The following is a 17,224-nucleotide window of genomic DNA, read 5'->3' on the forward strand; positions in this document are numbered from 1 at the left end:
CACTTTAGTAAGCTAACCCGGCCGTATTGGCATGTGTTGCAATGTTAAGATTTCATCATTGATATATAAACTATCAGACTGCGTGGTCGGTAGCAGTGGGTTTCAGTAGGCCTTTAACGTAATATATTATGGTAAGAGTCATTCAAATAACTATAACATATAGAACATGCTATACGTTTACCAAACAATATGTCACTCCTAATCGCTAAATACGATGAAATCTTATATGTCTAGTCTCTTACGTGAATGAGCTAAATAATATTATTCGATATTTTATGGTAATGTGTTAATAATTTCACACATAAGTCGCTCTTGAGTAGAAGTTGCATCCCCGGCCAAACTCTGAAAAAAACTGTGACTTATAGTCCGAAAAATATGGTATATAATTGCAAACAATCATAATATATTCAACTAAAGAATGGAGTGTGAATAAATCCAAAAGTGTGTGTGTGTGTGTGTGTGTGTGTGTGTGTGTGTGTGTGTGTGTGTGTGTGTGTGTGTATGAATTAGCTGTTGAGTGTTACCGTAAATCTAAAATGGTCCCTAGTGTGTGAATGTGAGTGTGAATGTTGTCTGTCTATCTGTGTTGGCCCTGCGATGAGGTGGCGACTTGTCCAGGGTGTACCCCGCCTTCCGCCCGATTGTAGCTGAGATTGGCTCCAGCGCCCCCCGCGATCCCGAAGGGAATAAGCGGTAGAAAATGGAAGTGGTGTTACCGTAAATGTTGAGCGAGAGGCAAGTCCAAAAGGGGTAAGGGCAGGGTCATAGATCCGTGAATCCGGCTGGATATCGGGGTCAATAGTGAGGCGTAGGAGGTCGAGATCCAAGAGGCAGTCCGGGAAGCAGAGGAACAAAGAATGACGAGACACACAGCTCGTCAACGCGGGAACAGAGGTCTACAGTAGAATCGACAAGGAGGACACGAGACAATGCAACGGGGAAGAAAACACAGAGAGCGAGAGTGAGCATAGAGCATGACGTGGCTTACTGTACGCGAACAGAAGATTACGTTCTGGCGCAGGTTAAGCAGGCTTATAAAGACAGGTCTGATTATCAGCTCCAGGTGTGCTGATTGCTAATAGATTGCAGCCGGAGTGACGCATACAGGAGATTAGCGGCCATGGGCGTGTCCTGAGGTGCGCTCCGCGGGTTTTATTGATGAATGCATATAGGCATGCGCCAGGGCCGTGACACTAATATAGCTAATATCGACACTTGCATAACATTTATGCAAAGTTTTACATTTTTTGCGGCTCCAGACATATTTATTTTTTGTATTTTTGGTCTAGTATGGCTCTTTCAACATTTTGGGTTGCCAACCCCTGTGTTAGCTGATCATGATTCTAAAATATATTTAAAAAAATACTTTGCATTAGGAAATGTTCTGTAACTGGATCTATTTAAATGTTAGTTGAAGACCACTAATGTGTAACATTGTTCGCACATTTATAGAATTTGCTGTTGCAATGGTATTATACAAACCCCGTTTCCATATGCGTTGGGAAATTGTGTTAGATGTAAATATAAACGGAATACAATGATTTGCAAATCATTTGCAACTCATATTCAGTTGAATATGCTACAAAGACAACATATTTGATGTTCAAACTCATAAACTTTTTTTTTTTTTTGCAAATAATCATTAACTTTAGAATTTGATGCCAGCAACACGTGACAAAGAAGTTGGGAAAGGTGGCAATAAATACTGATAAAGTTGAGGAATGCTCATCAAACACTTATTTGGAACATCCCACACGTGAACAGGCAAATTGGTGGGTGCCATGATTGGGTATAAAAGTAGATTCCATGAAATGCTCAGTCATTCACAAACAAGGATGGGGCGAGGGTCACCACTTTGTCAACAAATGCGTGAGCAAATTGTTGAACAGTTTAAGAAAAACCTTTCTCAACCAGCTGTTGCAAGGAATTTAGGGATTTCACCATCTACGGTCCGTAATATCATCAAAGGGTTCAGAGAATCTGAAGAAATCACTGCATGTAAGCAGCTAAGCCCGTGACCTTCGATCCCTCAGGCTGTACTGCATCAACAAGCGACATCAGTGTGTAAAGGATATCACCACATGGGCTCAATAACACTTCAGAAACCCACTGTCAGTAACTACAGTTGGTCGCTACATATGTAAGTGCAAGTTAAAACTCCTATGCAAGGCAAAAACCGTTTATCAACAACACCCAGAAACGTCGTCGACTTCCCTGGGCCTGAGCTCATCTAAGATGGACTGATACAAAATGGAAAAGTGTTCTGTGGTCTGACGAGTCCACATTTCAAATTGTTTTTGGAAACTGTGGACGTCGTGTCCTCCCGACCAAAGAGGAAAAGAACCATCCGGATTGTTCTAGGCACAAAGTTGAAAAGCCAGCTTCTGTGATGGTATGGGGGTGTATTAGTGCCCAAGACATGGGTAACTTACACATCTGTGAAGGCACCATTAATGCTGAAAGGTACATACAGGTTTTGGAGCAATATATGTTGCCATCCAAGCAACGTTACCATGGACGCCCCTGCTTATTTCAGCAAGACAATGCCAAGCCACGTGTTACATCAACGTGGCTTCATAGTAAAAGAGTGCAGGTACTAGACTGGCCTGCCTGTAGTCCAGACCTGTCTCCCATTGAAAATGTGTGGCACATTATGAAGCCTAAAATACCACAACGGAGACCCCCGGACTGTTGAACAACTTAAGCTCTACATAAAACAAGAATGGGAAAGAATTCCACCTGAGAAGCTTAAAAAATGTGTCTCATCAGTTCCCAAACGTTTACTGAGTGTTGTTAAAAAGAAAGGCCATGTAACACAGTGGTGAACATGCCCTTTCCCAACTACTTTGGCACGTGTTGCAGCCATGAAATTCTAAGTTAATTATTATTTGCCCAAAAAAATAAAGTTTATGAGTTTGAACATCAAATATGTTGTCTTTGTAGTGCATTCAATTGAATATGGGTTGAAAAGGATTTGCAAATCATTGTATTGCGTTTATATTTACATCTAACACAATTTCCCAACTCATATGGAAACGGGGTTTGAATATTACACGTATTTGTGACAATGCTGCAGTCAAATCGGACATTTTAGGCCTCAATTATCACAAAAACGGGGATACAAGTGCGTTATTATTGTCCGAGTGCACGATGCCTTTGGCAAACACATTAATTTGGCACTTTAATTTTGCTCCGTGCAACACAGGCGCAGAGCGCCAGCGAGCCAATGCAGTGTTTACATTTTGAAATGCAAGATTTTGAAGGAAGCAGTCGGACAATTTCGGTCTAATGACCAACATGTCGCCATCTGTCGTCCATTTAGCTTATTACTTCGTTTTAAACACTTGCAGATTTTTTATTGGGTATAAAAAAATTATAATAATGAAAAAAAAAAAAAGGATGCTTGTCATTCCGGGAGCTGAGCCACGGGCATCCATGTCATTATACCGCAGTCCAAAGTGCACACTAACACGCTGCTGGCAGGTTTGAGCCAGCATATGGACTCTCGACGGGGACTCAATAAAACAGACTGCTGCCATTGCCCTCTGTGCACGTGCAAAACAATTAATCCTCATTTTGTCTCATTTTGAACGTTACTTGGACACATGTCAGCGGCACAGCGGGCAAAAGAATAGAACATGAAAATGAGCTTGGACTCACCGTTTGGTTTTTGGGGCTTATCTTAATCCCATCAAATAGAAGATACATGTGTGTAAAAGTTAAAAATTAATTCATGACTGGTGCAATGGATACGGTTAATAATGTACTGGTACAATGACGATGAAGACATTTCCATTCATAGTGGGGTCCTCTTGTGCGCATTATCCGTGCAGGCTGATTTGTGGCCACCTGATAACCTCTCCACGCAGGAGAAGGGGCCAGAGCAGAAAAGAGAGACGGCAGATCAACTGGTCTAAAAAGGGGCCTATTTGTAGGCTAGGGCGGGGGTCAGCAACCCGCGGCTCTCGAGTCTTTAGCACATCACTATATAAATATATATTTTATAAATATAAAATATATTTTTTGTTTTAATAATGTTTCTGTAAGAGGACAAACATAACACACACCTTCCTAATTGTTAGAAAGCCCACTGTTTAATATGTTTATGTTTATGCTTCACTGATGAGAGTATGTTTTGTCCTACTAATTTTGGCGGTCCTTGGACTCTCCGTAGTTTGTTAATATGTACAACTTTCTCCGTCGCTGCCACAGAAAGACGTGTTTTATGCCACTCCTTTGTCTCATTTTGTCCACCAAACGTTTTATGCTGTGCGTGAATGCACAAAGGTGAGCTTTGTTGATGTTATTGACTTGTGTGGAGTGCTAATAATCCATGCTAACATACTATTTAGGATAGCTGTGTGTACATATTGCATCATTATGCCTCGTTTGTAGGTATATTTGAGTTCATTTAATTACCTTTACTTATGTCCTCTATGTATTTAATGTATATGTGCATGTCTCATGACACATTATCTGTATGTAATATTGGCTGCATTTCTGATTGTGCGCCATGTTGTTCCAGACCACAGCAAACGCTACCCAGCTTGCAAAGATTGTAATAAATCCATTAGAAGAAGACAGCCTGTCCTTTCCTTTACTTGGACACACACATCTATACTTTTGGCAGTTTTAAGCCAGTATTTTCCAGGAGTTATCTCACCCTCTGAGACACTGACTTTAATGTGTTGCCTTCATTATAACACTTTTAACTTTTTGGGGCTCCAGACAGATTTGTTTTTTGTATTTTTGGTCCAATATGGCTCTTTCAACGTATTGGGTTGCCGACCCCTGGGCTAGGTTGTATACATGAGTTTTAAGATGGGACTTAAATGCTTTTTCTTTGACAGAATCATTTCATTTTGAGTAACATTTTTGGTGTTTTTGAAATGAAGAATCAGTATATAATTTAGATATTGTGTTTTTGGGAAGAAAATTATCCGTTTTACCAATTGCGTTTTGTAGGTGTGAGTCTGTGTTAAGAGTTTAGGAACAGTATCTGAAGTATGGGAAAGCACAAAAACCCTTTCTAAAAAGGTTGGTATCGTTGGAAAGCTTGTTAAACAAAGAAACAAAAACAAAGGGTTTCACAGTAATGGTTTAATTTTAGTTGATCAAATACATGAAATTAGCGTAGATTGTGAGGGAAGATCTGAGTAAACAAGATTGGTACGAATCGACTTGAGCCCTCAGAGCGACCAGGAAGAGGAAAAAAATTGTGAATTGAGAAGACACTTTAGATGTACACTTTAAAATTGATTTCAATGAAGTTTTTACTCACTGTGGATTTTTGCAGGGGAGTTTTGTAGAGCGTAAACGTGCCAAATGTTGCCGCAGCTTAGTGATGCGAGTACTTGTCCAAACCGAACATGTTGATGTTCTGGATAAAATAAGGTATGTGTTCTCGGTCATGAGTATATGTGTATAATAGGGTTGTACGGTATATCGGTATTAGTATAGTACCACGATACTAATGAATCATATTCGGTACTTTACCGCCTCGGAAAAGTACAGATCCGCCAGTGACACTGGTGACACTTAGAAAAAATCCAGATTTTGTGACACTTTGAAAAAATCCAGACTTGTTTCCCTCCAACTGCTAGTACCGTAAATAAGTGACAGAAAAAAATCCAGATTTTGTGACAATTAGGATTTTTTTTCAAATTGTCACAAAGTCGGGATTTTTTTTGAGTGTCACAAAGTCAGGATTTTTTTTTTAGACTTTGTGACACTTTTTGAAATTTAGAAAAAATCCCGATTTTGTGACCCTTGGAAAAAATCCAGACTTTTTGACACTTAGAAAAAATCCAGACTCTTTTCCCTCCAACTGCTGTCACCGTAAATAAGTGACAGAAAAAAGTCCCGACTTTATGACACTTGGAAAAAATCCTGACTTTTTGACACTTAGAAAAGATCCCGACTTTGTGACACTTAGAAAAAATACCGACTTTTTTCGCTCCAACTGCTGTTACCGTAAATAAGTGACAAAAAAAATTCCCGACTTTGTGTCACTTAGAAAAAATCCCAACTTTTTCCCCTCCAACTGCTAGTACCGTAAATAAGTGACAGAAAAAATCCCGACTTTGACACTTAAAAAAAAAATCTGATTTTGTGAACATTAGGATTTTTTTTGAAATTGTCACAAAATCGGGATTTTTTTTCGAAGTGTCACAAAGTCGGGATTTTTTTCTGACTCTGTGACGCTTAGAAAAAAATCCTGATTTTGTGACATTTAGAAAAAATCCAGGCTTTGTGACAACAAGGATTATGTTTTCAAATTGTCACAAAATCGATATTTTTTCCAAGTGTCACAAAGTCAGGATTTTTCTTCTGACTTTGTGACACTTAGAAAAAAATCCAGACCTTGTGACACTTAGAAAAGATCCCGACTTTGTGTCACTTAGAAAAGATCCCGACTTTGTGTCACTTAGAAAAAATCCTGACTTTTTTCCCTCCAACTGCTAGTAGCGTAAATAAGTGACAGAAAAAATCCCGACTTTGACACTTAAAAAAAATCTGATTTTGTGAAAATTAGGATTTTTTAAAAAATTGTCACAAAATCGGGATTTTTTTTCGAAGTGTCACAAAGTCGGGATTTTTTTTCTGACTCTGTGACGCTTAGAAAAAAATCCAGATTTTGTGACATTTAGAAAAAATCCAGATTTTGTGACAACAAGGATTATTTTTTCAAATTGTCACAAAATCGGGATTTTTTCCAAGTGTCACAAAGTCAGGATTTTTCTTCTGACTTTGTGACACTTAGAAAAAAATCCCGACCTTGTGACACTTAGAAAAGATCCCGACTTTGTGTCACTTAGAAAAGATCCCGACTTTGTGTCATTTAGAAAAAATCCTGACTTTTTTCCCTCCAGCTGCTAGTACCATAAATAAGTGACATAAAAAAATCCCGATTTTGTGACACTTAGAAAAAATTCAGATTTTGTGATAATTAGGATTGTTTTTCAAATTGTCACAAAATCGGGATTTTTTTCGAAGTGTCACAGAGTCGGGATTTTTTTTCTGATTTTGTGACGCTTAGAAAAAAAATCCCGATTTTGTGACATTTAGAAAAAATCCAGACTTTGTGACAACAAGGATTCTTTTTTCAAATTGTCACAAAATCGGGATTTTTTTCCAAGTGTCACAAAGTCAGGATTTTTCTTCTGACTTTGTGACACTTGGAAAAAAAATCCCGACCTTGTGACACTTAGAAAAAAATCCAGATTTTGTGAACCCCTCCTCCCTCCAATGTATGATCCCGGTTAATAGTATTCTACCTTTATTTGTCGTTATTTATACTTTCTGAACTTTCTGTAATTTTCAATCTATCAACGTAAAAAAAATTGATACACAAATTTTTTTAAATTCCGACTTTTTGGCAGTTACAAAAATCCCGACTTTTTTCCCCTCCAACTGCTGGTACCATAAATTAGTGACAGAAAAAATCCAGACTTGTTCCCCTCTAACTGCTGGTACCATAAATAAATGACAGAAAAAAATCCTGACTTTGTGACAATTAGGATTTTTTTTGCAAACTGTCACAAAATCGGGATTTTTTCAAAGTGTCTGACTTTGTGACACTGAGAAAAAAATCCCGACCTTGTGACACTTAGAAAAAAATCCCAATTTTGTGACACCCCCTCCGCCTCTATGTGTGATCCTGTAACTACTTGGTATCAAATTGATACCCACATTTGTGGTATCATCCAAAACTAATGTAATGTATTAAACAACAAAAGAATAAGTGATTATTCCATTTTAACAGAAGTTTAGATAGAACATGTTAAAAGAAAAAGTAAGCAGATATTAACAGTAAATGAACAAGTAGATTAATAATCTATTTTCTACCACTTGTCCTTAATAATTTTGACAATATAATAGAATACAAAATGACACAATATGTTACTGCATATGTCAGCAGCTAAGTTTGGAGCCTTTGTTTGCTTACTTACTATTAAAAGACAAGTTTTCTAGTATGTTCACTATTTTATTTAAGGACAAACTTGCAATAAGAAACATATGTTTAATGTACCCTAAGATTTTATGTTAAAATAAAGCCAATAATGCAATTTTTTGTGGTCCCCTTTATGTAGTACAGTATCGAAATAATGTTGGTATCGGTACCAAAATATTGGCATCGGACAACACGAACGCAGTTGAACTTTGAAAACAGAGGTCCGGTCGCGAGTCACGATGACGTATTCGGCCGTGAAACGCTCTGAGTGACCACTGTGGGGATCCAGCCTAAGGAAGTGGGATTCCCACTGCAAAATAAACAATTACAAATAGTTTCTTCGTTCATGTTCTACATTACCACATCGGCATGACGTTAAAGTGCATCCGGCAGTGGAGGCTCCTCTATGGGGTCTTGGGGCACTCGGAGGTTAACCCCTTTACTACTGTTACCCCAGGTGGCCCTTGGCAAAGGCCCAGTATCTGACTGCCCCCTAGCCAGGGATACGGTGAAGACCTCAACGGCGGAACAGGCGTAAGACGGTAGATTTAAGAACTACCACAACGGCTGCGATGGCGGAAGAAGGCTGCAGCAGAAAAGGGTCCCCAGTCGTCTTGGACTCCATGCCACTGGACCCTGACCCGATTCTGTCAAGGATGGTGTGGTGACTGTCTGTGCACCAGTCTCCCCACGTCAAACAAAGTCACGCACAGGCATCCTCCATAAAGGGATACACCCCCACCAGGAGGATTGTCATACTCGTTCGAGTGACCGCCGATGATGATGATGATGACATTACCACTCATTTGAGGCATACTTAATATTGAATTATACAAACTAGCAAACTCTTTATTAAGCTATTAACACAACTAGCTAATAAATGATAATTAAGTTAATTAAGATAGCTATTTAAGATGCAACCTTTTTATTTTGCACAATTACTTCCTGTTTTGTCTTCTTCTGCAGCTGCTTAAGGCGGCGACCTAGTTAGGCCTGTCTCACTTGCGCCCTCTGCGTCCACTCTGCTCATTGCTTGTGAGCATTGTGTCGCCCTGTAAACAGCGGGCTACGAAAGTGTTCTCCTGCCACAAGCTGGCCGCTATACGTCCCGACAAACGACTCAATAGTGTCTGAGATATATGAACCATAAAGCTTCGACGCCAGCGTGCACCTTAAGCTGTCAGCGCCGTTGTCAATCTACTTAACCTCCCTCTTTCTTAATGGCCGTGTTCTGTGCTGCTCCCACCAGTCAGTCGCCGCTGGCAGCTGTCGACAAAGACGACTTGCTTTTCTTTCTTTGGTTTCAGCATAAAAGCCATTCATTATACAAAACCGAAAACCAGAGAAGTCGTCACCTTCAGGTGGAATTCTTTCCCATTCTTGCTTGATGTACAGCTTAAGTTGTTCAACAGTCCGGTATTTTACGCTTCATAATGCGCCACACATTCTCAATGGGAGAACACGTGCAGAATGTGGCTTGGCATTGTCTTGCTGAAATAAGCAGGGGCGTCCATGATAACGTTGGCAACATAAGTTGCTCCGAAACCTGTATGTACCTTTCAGCAAGGCCTTAGTGGCCACATGCGTGGACAGCACCTTTTAGCTCTTATTTCCAAAATTGTGTACACTACTGCCGACATATGGACACTTATACTGCTATCTGGCGGTGTCAGAAGAGTATAACATACAATGGAATTTGGAAAAAAAAAAGTGTAAAAATAAAAATTGTGCATGTCACTACACATGAAGTACACGTTTGTGTACTTATGGACTAAGTACATCATATCAAAAGATGATTTTTAGTTTTTATTCTAATTAGGGTCCAATAAGCCCAAATAGCAAAGAGAAATAAAAAACAGTATGTAATCAAAGAGCTTGGGCCTTAAGAGGTTATAAATGGTTCCTTCACAGATGTGTAAGTTACCCATGTCTTGGGCACTAATGCACCCCCATACCATCACAGATGCTGGCTTTTGAACTTTACGCCTATAACATTCCGGATGGTTCGTTTCCTCTTTGGTCCGGAGGACACGACGTCCACAGTTTCCAAAATCAATTTAAAATGTGGACTCGTCAGACCACAGAAAAACACTTTTCCACTTTGCATCAGTCCATCTTGAATGCGCTCGGGCCCAGCGAAGCTGGCGGCGTTTCTGGGTGTTGTTGATAAATGTCTTTCGCTTTGTATAGTAGAGTTTTAACATACACTTACATCCTACCCCCCGGATTGTAAATAATGTAAATAATTCAATGTATATACTCTGATGATTAACTTGTGTGATGACTGTATTATGCTGATAGTATATATTTGTACCATGAATTGATTAACGTGGACCCCGACTTAAACAAGTTGAAAAACTGTTGCCATTTAGTGGTCAATTGTACGGAATATGTACTGTGCAATCTACTAATAAAAGTTTCAATCAATCAATCAATCAAAACAGATGTAGCAACAAACTGTAGTTACTCACAGTGGTTTTCTGAAGTGTTTCTGAGCCCATGTGGTGATGTCCTTTACACACTTTTTGATGCTGTACTGTCTGAGTATTTTACACAAATATTGAACCAAACATTGATCATTTACAATAGTCATCTTGTTTGGAATCACGCTGCCAGTATAGTGACGAGTAAAGAACCTGGAAACACTGCAGCTTTTTCGCAGTGTCTAATCATTTTGACTTTCTATCTCATAATTTTGACTTTCTATCTCGTAACTACCACCTTTTATCTCATAATTTTGACTTTCTTTCTTGTGATTTTGAGTTTCTATCTCATAATTTTGACTTTCTATCTCGTAATTACCACCTTGTATCTCACATTTATGACTTTATCTCATAGTTCTGACTTTTTATCTCATGATTATGATTTTTTATCTAATATTTGTGACATTCTTTTCTCATAATTATGACTATCTCATAATCAAACCTTTGTATCTCATAATTTTGACTTTTTTATCATATAATTATGACTTTTTAATCTCATAATTAAGATTTTTAATCTCATGATTATGACTATCTAATATTTATGACATTCTTTTCTCATAATTTTGACTTTTTATCTCATAATTTCTGCTTTTCATCTCATGATTATGACTATCTAATATTTATGACATTCTTTTCTCATAATTTTGACTTTTATCTCATAATTATGACTTTCTTATCCCATAAATTAGATTTTCAAATGTGTAATTATGACTTTTTATCTCAAATTTTGACCCTCGTAGCTCATAATGACTTTTTAACTCATAATAAGGACTTCTTATCTCATCATTTTTACTTTTATATGCATAATAATGACTTTTTTTATCTAATAATTTTGACATTTTACCTCAGACTTTGACTTCCCATTTCATAATTACAACTTTTTATCTCATCATTTTGACTTTTTGACAAATTGAGAACAGTAAGTATTTGTTAGTAATTCCTATGAAGAATACACGGGGGAGGATTAGATAAGTCTTGCATCTTCCTACTCCTTTTTGGAAATATGTAAAATATGTGATATATCATATATTGATACTGTATACATGTTCGAAATAAATTACCATCAACCAAACTACCAACTTTCTTATTTCATAAGTTCAACTTTTTATCTCAGAATTTAGAATTTTGATGTCATAATTATGACTTTTAATTTTATAAATTTGACTTTTAATCTCATAACTATGAATTACCATTACATATATTTTTGCAGAAACAAGCTTCCATGTGTTAAAAATGAGGAATTAATTGATTTAAAGGGGAACATTATCACAATTTCAGAATTGATAAAACCATTAAAAATCAGTTCCCAGTGGCTTATTATATTTTTCGAAGTTTTTTTCAAAATTTTACCCATCACGCAATATCCCTAAAACAAGCTTCAAAGTGCCTGATACACATAGTGAAGCCAACACAAACAAACATGGCGGAAAGAACAGCAAGCTATAGCGACATTAGCTCGGATTCCGACTCGGATTTCAGCGGCTTAAGCGATTCAACAGATTACGAATGTATTGCAACGGATGGTTGTAGTGTGGAGGCAGGTAGCGAAAACGAAATTGAAGAAGAAACTGAAGCTATTAAGCCATATCGGTTTGAACCGTATGCAAGCGAAACCGACGAAAACGACACGACAGCCAGCGACACGGGAGAAAGCGAGGACGAATTTGGCGATCGCCTTCTAACCAACGATTGGAATGTGTTTGTTTGGCATTAAAGGAAACTAACAACTATGAACTAGGTTTACAGCATATGAAATACATTTGGCAACAACATGCACTTTGAGAGTGCAGACAGCCCAATTTTCATCAATTAATATATTCTGTAGACATACCCTCATGTCAGCAGGCCAGGGAAGCTTGTCGATATTCTTCTCTTGATCATCTTCGGGACGGTGTGAGCCAAGACATCCAGGGGGGTTTAGCTCGCTCGTCTGCGGGAACAAACTGCCACCATTGCTTGCCGTGCTCCCGAGGTCCTTTGTCCCTGAATTGCTCACACACTCCGGCAGATTCAATGGGGGTCTGGCGGCAGATTTCTTTGACTTTATCGTTGGAAATGCATCTGCTTTGAGTGTCGCAGGATATCCACACATTCTTGCCATTTCTGTCGTAGCATAGCTTTCGTCGGTAAAGTGTGCGGAACAAACGTCCAATTTCTTGCCACTTTCGCATCTTTGGGCCACTGGTGCAACTTGAATCTGTCCCTGTTCGTGTTGTTACACCCTCCGACAACACACCGACGAGGCATGATGTCTCCAAGGTACGGAAAACAGTCGAAAAAACGGAAAATAACAGAGCTAATTTGACTCGGTGTTTGAGAAAATGGCGGATTGCTTCCCAATGCGACGTCACGTTGTGACGTCATCGCTCCGGGAGCGAATATTAGAAAGGCGTTTAATTCGCCAAAATTCACCCATTTAGAGTTCGGAAATCGGTTAAAAAAATATATAGTCTTTTTTCTGCAACATCAAGGTATATATTGACGCTTACATAGGTCTGGTGATAATGTTCCCCTTTAAAACATGGATAATGCACAAACAAAATCATTTTGTAAAACAAGAGAAGATGCCTTGAGTTAGGGTGTAGCAACATATGCTCATTTCCACCTGTAGTCCCTGGACAGGTAAGATAACAATATCATAAGAATGTCGAATAAAAGTGATACGATCTGACATAATAAAAAAATACAGTAAACCAGCAATGACAGGGAAAAAGAGCGCCAAATCCTGAAATAGACAACAGAATTAAACAGCTGCATACACTCTTTTATTCACATTCAAACACAAGACAATAGTCCAAGTAGCATATCTCCTCTCCTCACCTTCATCTAATAACCGCACTCATGCACTTAATAACACTTGCCATTGAGTGGGAAGGACTATCCACTCACTCATGGCCACACATGACAAAGAAGAGCGAGCAAATGTACTCCAACGTTATGGGATGCTGCACTCAACCCTTGTAACAGATCGAGTTATTGTGCTGTGATTTCTAAGGCGGAGCATAAGCACTGTAAAATCTTTCATGAAACAAACATTGGAGTGTATTATCATGTTTTCAAAACTCAAAATATCGTGTTCAGCAAGGACGACAACGGCGTGGGTTTTTGGCAAGGGTCTATTTATTTACAAGGACGCTAATGGTCTCATAACTGTTTTACTTGCCTGAGACCAGGATGTGATACAGTACAATAATGGGGCATGATTACTGCATTTGGATATGTACAGTCGTGGTCAAAAGTTTACATACACCTGACACAAAGGTTCTTCTGGTGAGCCCGGCAGTCTGAGGTAACAGTCTTTTATTTTCACTCAGGGGTTGCTTTACAGCAATATATGTTCAGACTTTTCAGTCCAGCGTGTCTCAGTCCGTGTGTCTTTCTCAAGCTCCAACTCCCACCCCGTTTCTCCTCCCCGGCTACTGCTTTATACAGAGCGACGGGTGATTATATAAAAAGGCCCACCTGGGCCATCTACGCACCTGTAGCTGACTTTGTACCGCTGCAGGCCTGCAGGCCACACCCCCCTCCACAACACCTTTTAAAGAACATAATGCCATGGCTGTCTTGAGTTTCCAATAATTTCTACAAATCTTATTTTTTTGTGATAGAGTGATTGGAGCACATACTTGTTGGTCACAAAATTTATTATGGGTCTACTGAAAATGTGACCAAATCTGCTAGGTCAAAAGTATACATACAGCAATGTTGATATTTGGTCACATGTCCCTTTTGGTAGCCATGCACAAGCTTCTAGCAAGCTTTTGGTTGCATTTTTAACCACTCCTCTTCACAAAACTGGTGCAGTTCAGCTAAAATTGTTGGTTTTCTGACATGCACTTGTTTCTTCAGCATTGTCCAGACGTTTAAGTCGGGACTTTGGGAAGGCCATTCTAAAACCTTAATTCTAGCCTGATTTAGTCATTCCTTATGTGCAGTGATTTCTCCAGATTCTCTGAACCTTTTGATCCCATGTGGTGATATCCTTTACACACTGATGTCGCTTGTTGATGCAGTACAGCCTGAGGGATCGAAGGTCACGGGCTTAGCTGCTTACGTGCAGTGATTTCTCCAGATTCTCTGAACCCTTTGATGATATTACGGACCGTAGATGGTGAAATCCCTAAATTCCCTGCAATAGCTCGTTGAGAAATGTTGTTCTTAAACTGACAACTTGCTCATGCATTTGTTCACAAATTGGTGACCCTCGCCCCATCCTTGTTTGTGAATGACTGAGCATTTCATGGAAGCTGCTTTTATACCCAATCATGGCACCCACCTGTTCCCAATTAGCCTGTTCACCTGTGGGGTGTTCTAAATAAATGTTTGATGAGCATTCCTCAACTTTCTCAGTCTTTTTTTGCCACTTGTGCCAGCTTTTTTGAAACATGTTGCAGGCATCAAATTCCAAATGAGCTAATATTTGCAAAAAAATAACAAAGTTTTCCAGTTGGAACGTTAAATATCTTGTCTTTGCAGTCTATTCAATTGAATATGAGTTGAAAAGGATTTGTAAATCATTGTATTCTGTTTTTATTTGCTATTTACACAACGTGCCAACTGATTTTGGGTCTTGTGTGTATATGTATATATATATATATATATATATATATATATATATATATATATATATATATATATATATATATATTTTTTTTTACATTGCATTATTTGCATTGTAATTTTAATTATGTATTTTAATTTGGCATTTTCAATTTATACTTTTATGTGTGATACGTCATATTTAAAGGTCTTCATGGACACTTTCTGTCTTTTTGGATATGGCTTCTTTTGACAGCAAAATCACCTTGTAATGCGGAACTTCAAGCATCATGCATTGGCTTAAGGAAAACCTGTATGGCATGCACATTGTACTCCGCATACGTATGATGAATGTTGGAACCACAATTTTACAATTCATTCAACAAAAAAGGCGACCTCCCTTCGTTTCGGGATGTTTGACATTTGTGTGATAACGATCTAAAAGTAGCAGCTGGCAAAGAAGGTCTGCTGACAACACTGCACTGGGGTGTCACGTGAACACCCCACAACAGTTGGCGTCACTTGGCGCTGAGAGATACAGAGGGATGTTTTTTAGGGAGGCTGACAGCGAGATTATCCCAGGCAGGGGGCGGCTCAAAGACTCAGAGGTCAGCTGCAGGGCTCTTTAAAGCAACGCTATGTCATAGTTGGTCTTAGAAAATATTTGAGAAGCACTGCAGTAAAGTAAATGGATGAGATGAACATAATTTTAATTAAAAAGGAAAGCAAGACACAATTTTTAGAAATAATTTTAATTTGGTTGAAATTTAAAAAAAAATCTACATAATTTAATTGTATAATATTTCATTTCATAATGAGATTAAATTATTGCAAATATAATGAAGTAATTCAACATATTGTGACTATCTGTTTCCTTAGTTTGTGATTATTTCCTGCGGAGCGCTCTTATTTTTGGTTTCCTTTTCCTGCTCGTTCCCCTCACCTGCCGCTCGTTGGCAGCCCGGCCACACCTGGCCGTGGTTGTCAATCAGCTGGCTTTCTGTTACCAGCTGTTAATTAAATACTTGTCTTACCTCGCGAGTACGTGACACATACACCGATACCAAAAGGGGCGCTAAATATTTAAGTATTGATTAAAAGGGTAATTATGTTTATACAGTTATATAAATTGCTCCCAAAAATGTTGCGATCTGAGTCAGGATCGTGTTAGTGGTGACCCCAGGATGCAGAGACGGCAGACGAAGTGCAGGTAATGTGTATTTAATGACAAAAAACAGTGCTACAGGGAAGTGCACAAAAAAAGTTAAAAAGTAAAACAAAACAAAAAGTCTAAGGAAAGCAATACAACATGGAGGTACACACCTCAATGATATAGACAGAAGAAGTATTGGCAAAAAGGAGGCAAATGGGAATCGGGAAAAATAGGATCAATACACAGGAAATTAAAAAAAATATATCATATTTGTCATGAGAGCTCATGATCATTTTTTTTGGCCAGTCTGAATAAACTGAAATGGTTTACTGCGTGTATAAAATATGTAATAATTGTATTGTGTAAATAGTTATAGTTAAATAAAAAAGGATGTAATATTAATTCATGGGTGTTGTTGATAAATGGCTTTCGCTTTGCATAGTAGAGTTTTAACTTGCACTTACAGATTTAGCAACAAACTGTAGTTACTGACAGTGGTTTTCTGTAGTGTTCCTGAGCCCATGTGGTGATATCCTTTACACACTGATGTCGCTTTTTGATGCAGTACCGCCTAAGGGATTGAACGTTACAGGCATTCAATGTTACCTGCAGTTATTTCTCCAGATTCTCTGAACCTTTTGATGATATTACGGACCATAGATGGTGAAATCCCTAAATTCCTTGCAATAGCTCGTTGAGAAATGTTGTTCTTAAACTGTTGGACAATTTGCTCACGCATTTGTTCACAAAGTGGTGACCCTCGCGCAATCCTTGTTTGTGAATAATTGAGCACTTCATGGAAGCTGCTTGTATACCCAATCATGGCACCCACTTGTTCCCAATTAGCCTGTTCACCTGTGGGATGTTCCAAATAAGTGTTTGATGAGCATTCCTCAACTTTCTCAGTCTTTTTTGCCACTTTAGAAACGTGTTGCAGGCATCAAATTACAAATGAGCTAATATTAGCAAAAAAAAAGCTAAGTTTTTCAGTTTACACAATGTATGTGACTCATCACAATTAAACCTAAGGTGTAGCGTTATTGCCTTTTACTGGTCAAATTTAGCGCTACAGGTATTAAATGAGCTCTGATTGCT

Source organism: Nerophis lumbriciformis, linkage group LG16, assembly GCF_033978685.3.
Source record: "Nerophis lumbriciformis linkage group LG16, RoL_Nlum_v2.1, whole genome shotgun sequence".
Classification (NCBI taxonomy): domain Eukaryota; kingdom Metazoa; phylum Chordata; class Actinopteri; order Syngnathiformes; family Syngnathidae; genus Nerophis; species Nerophis lumbriciformis.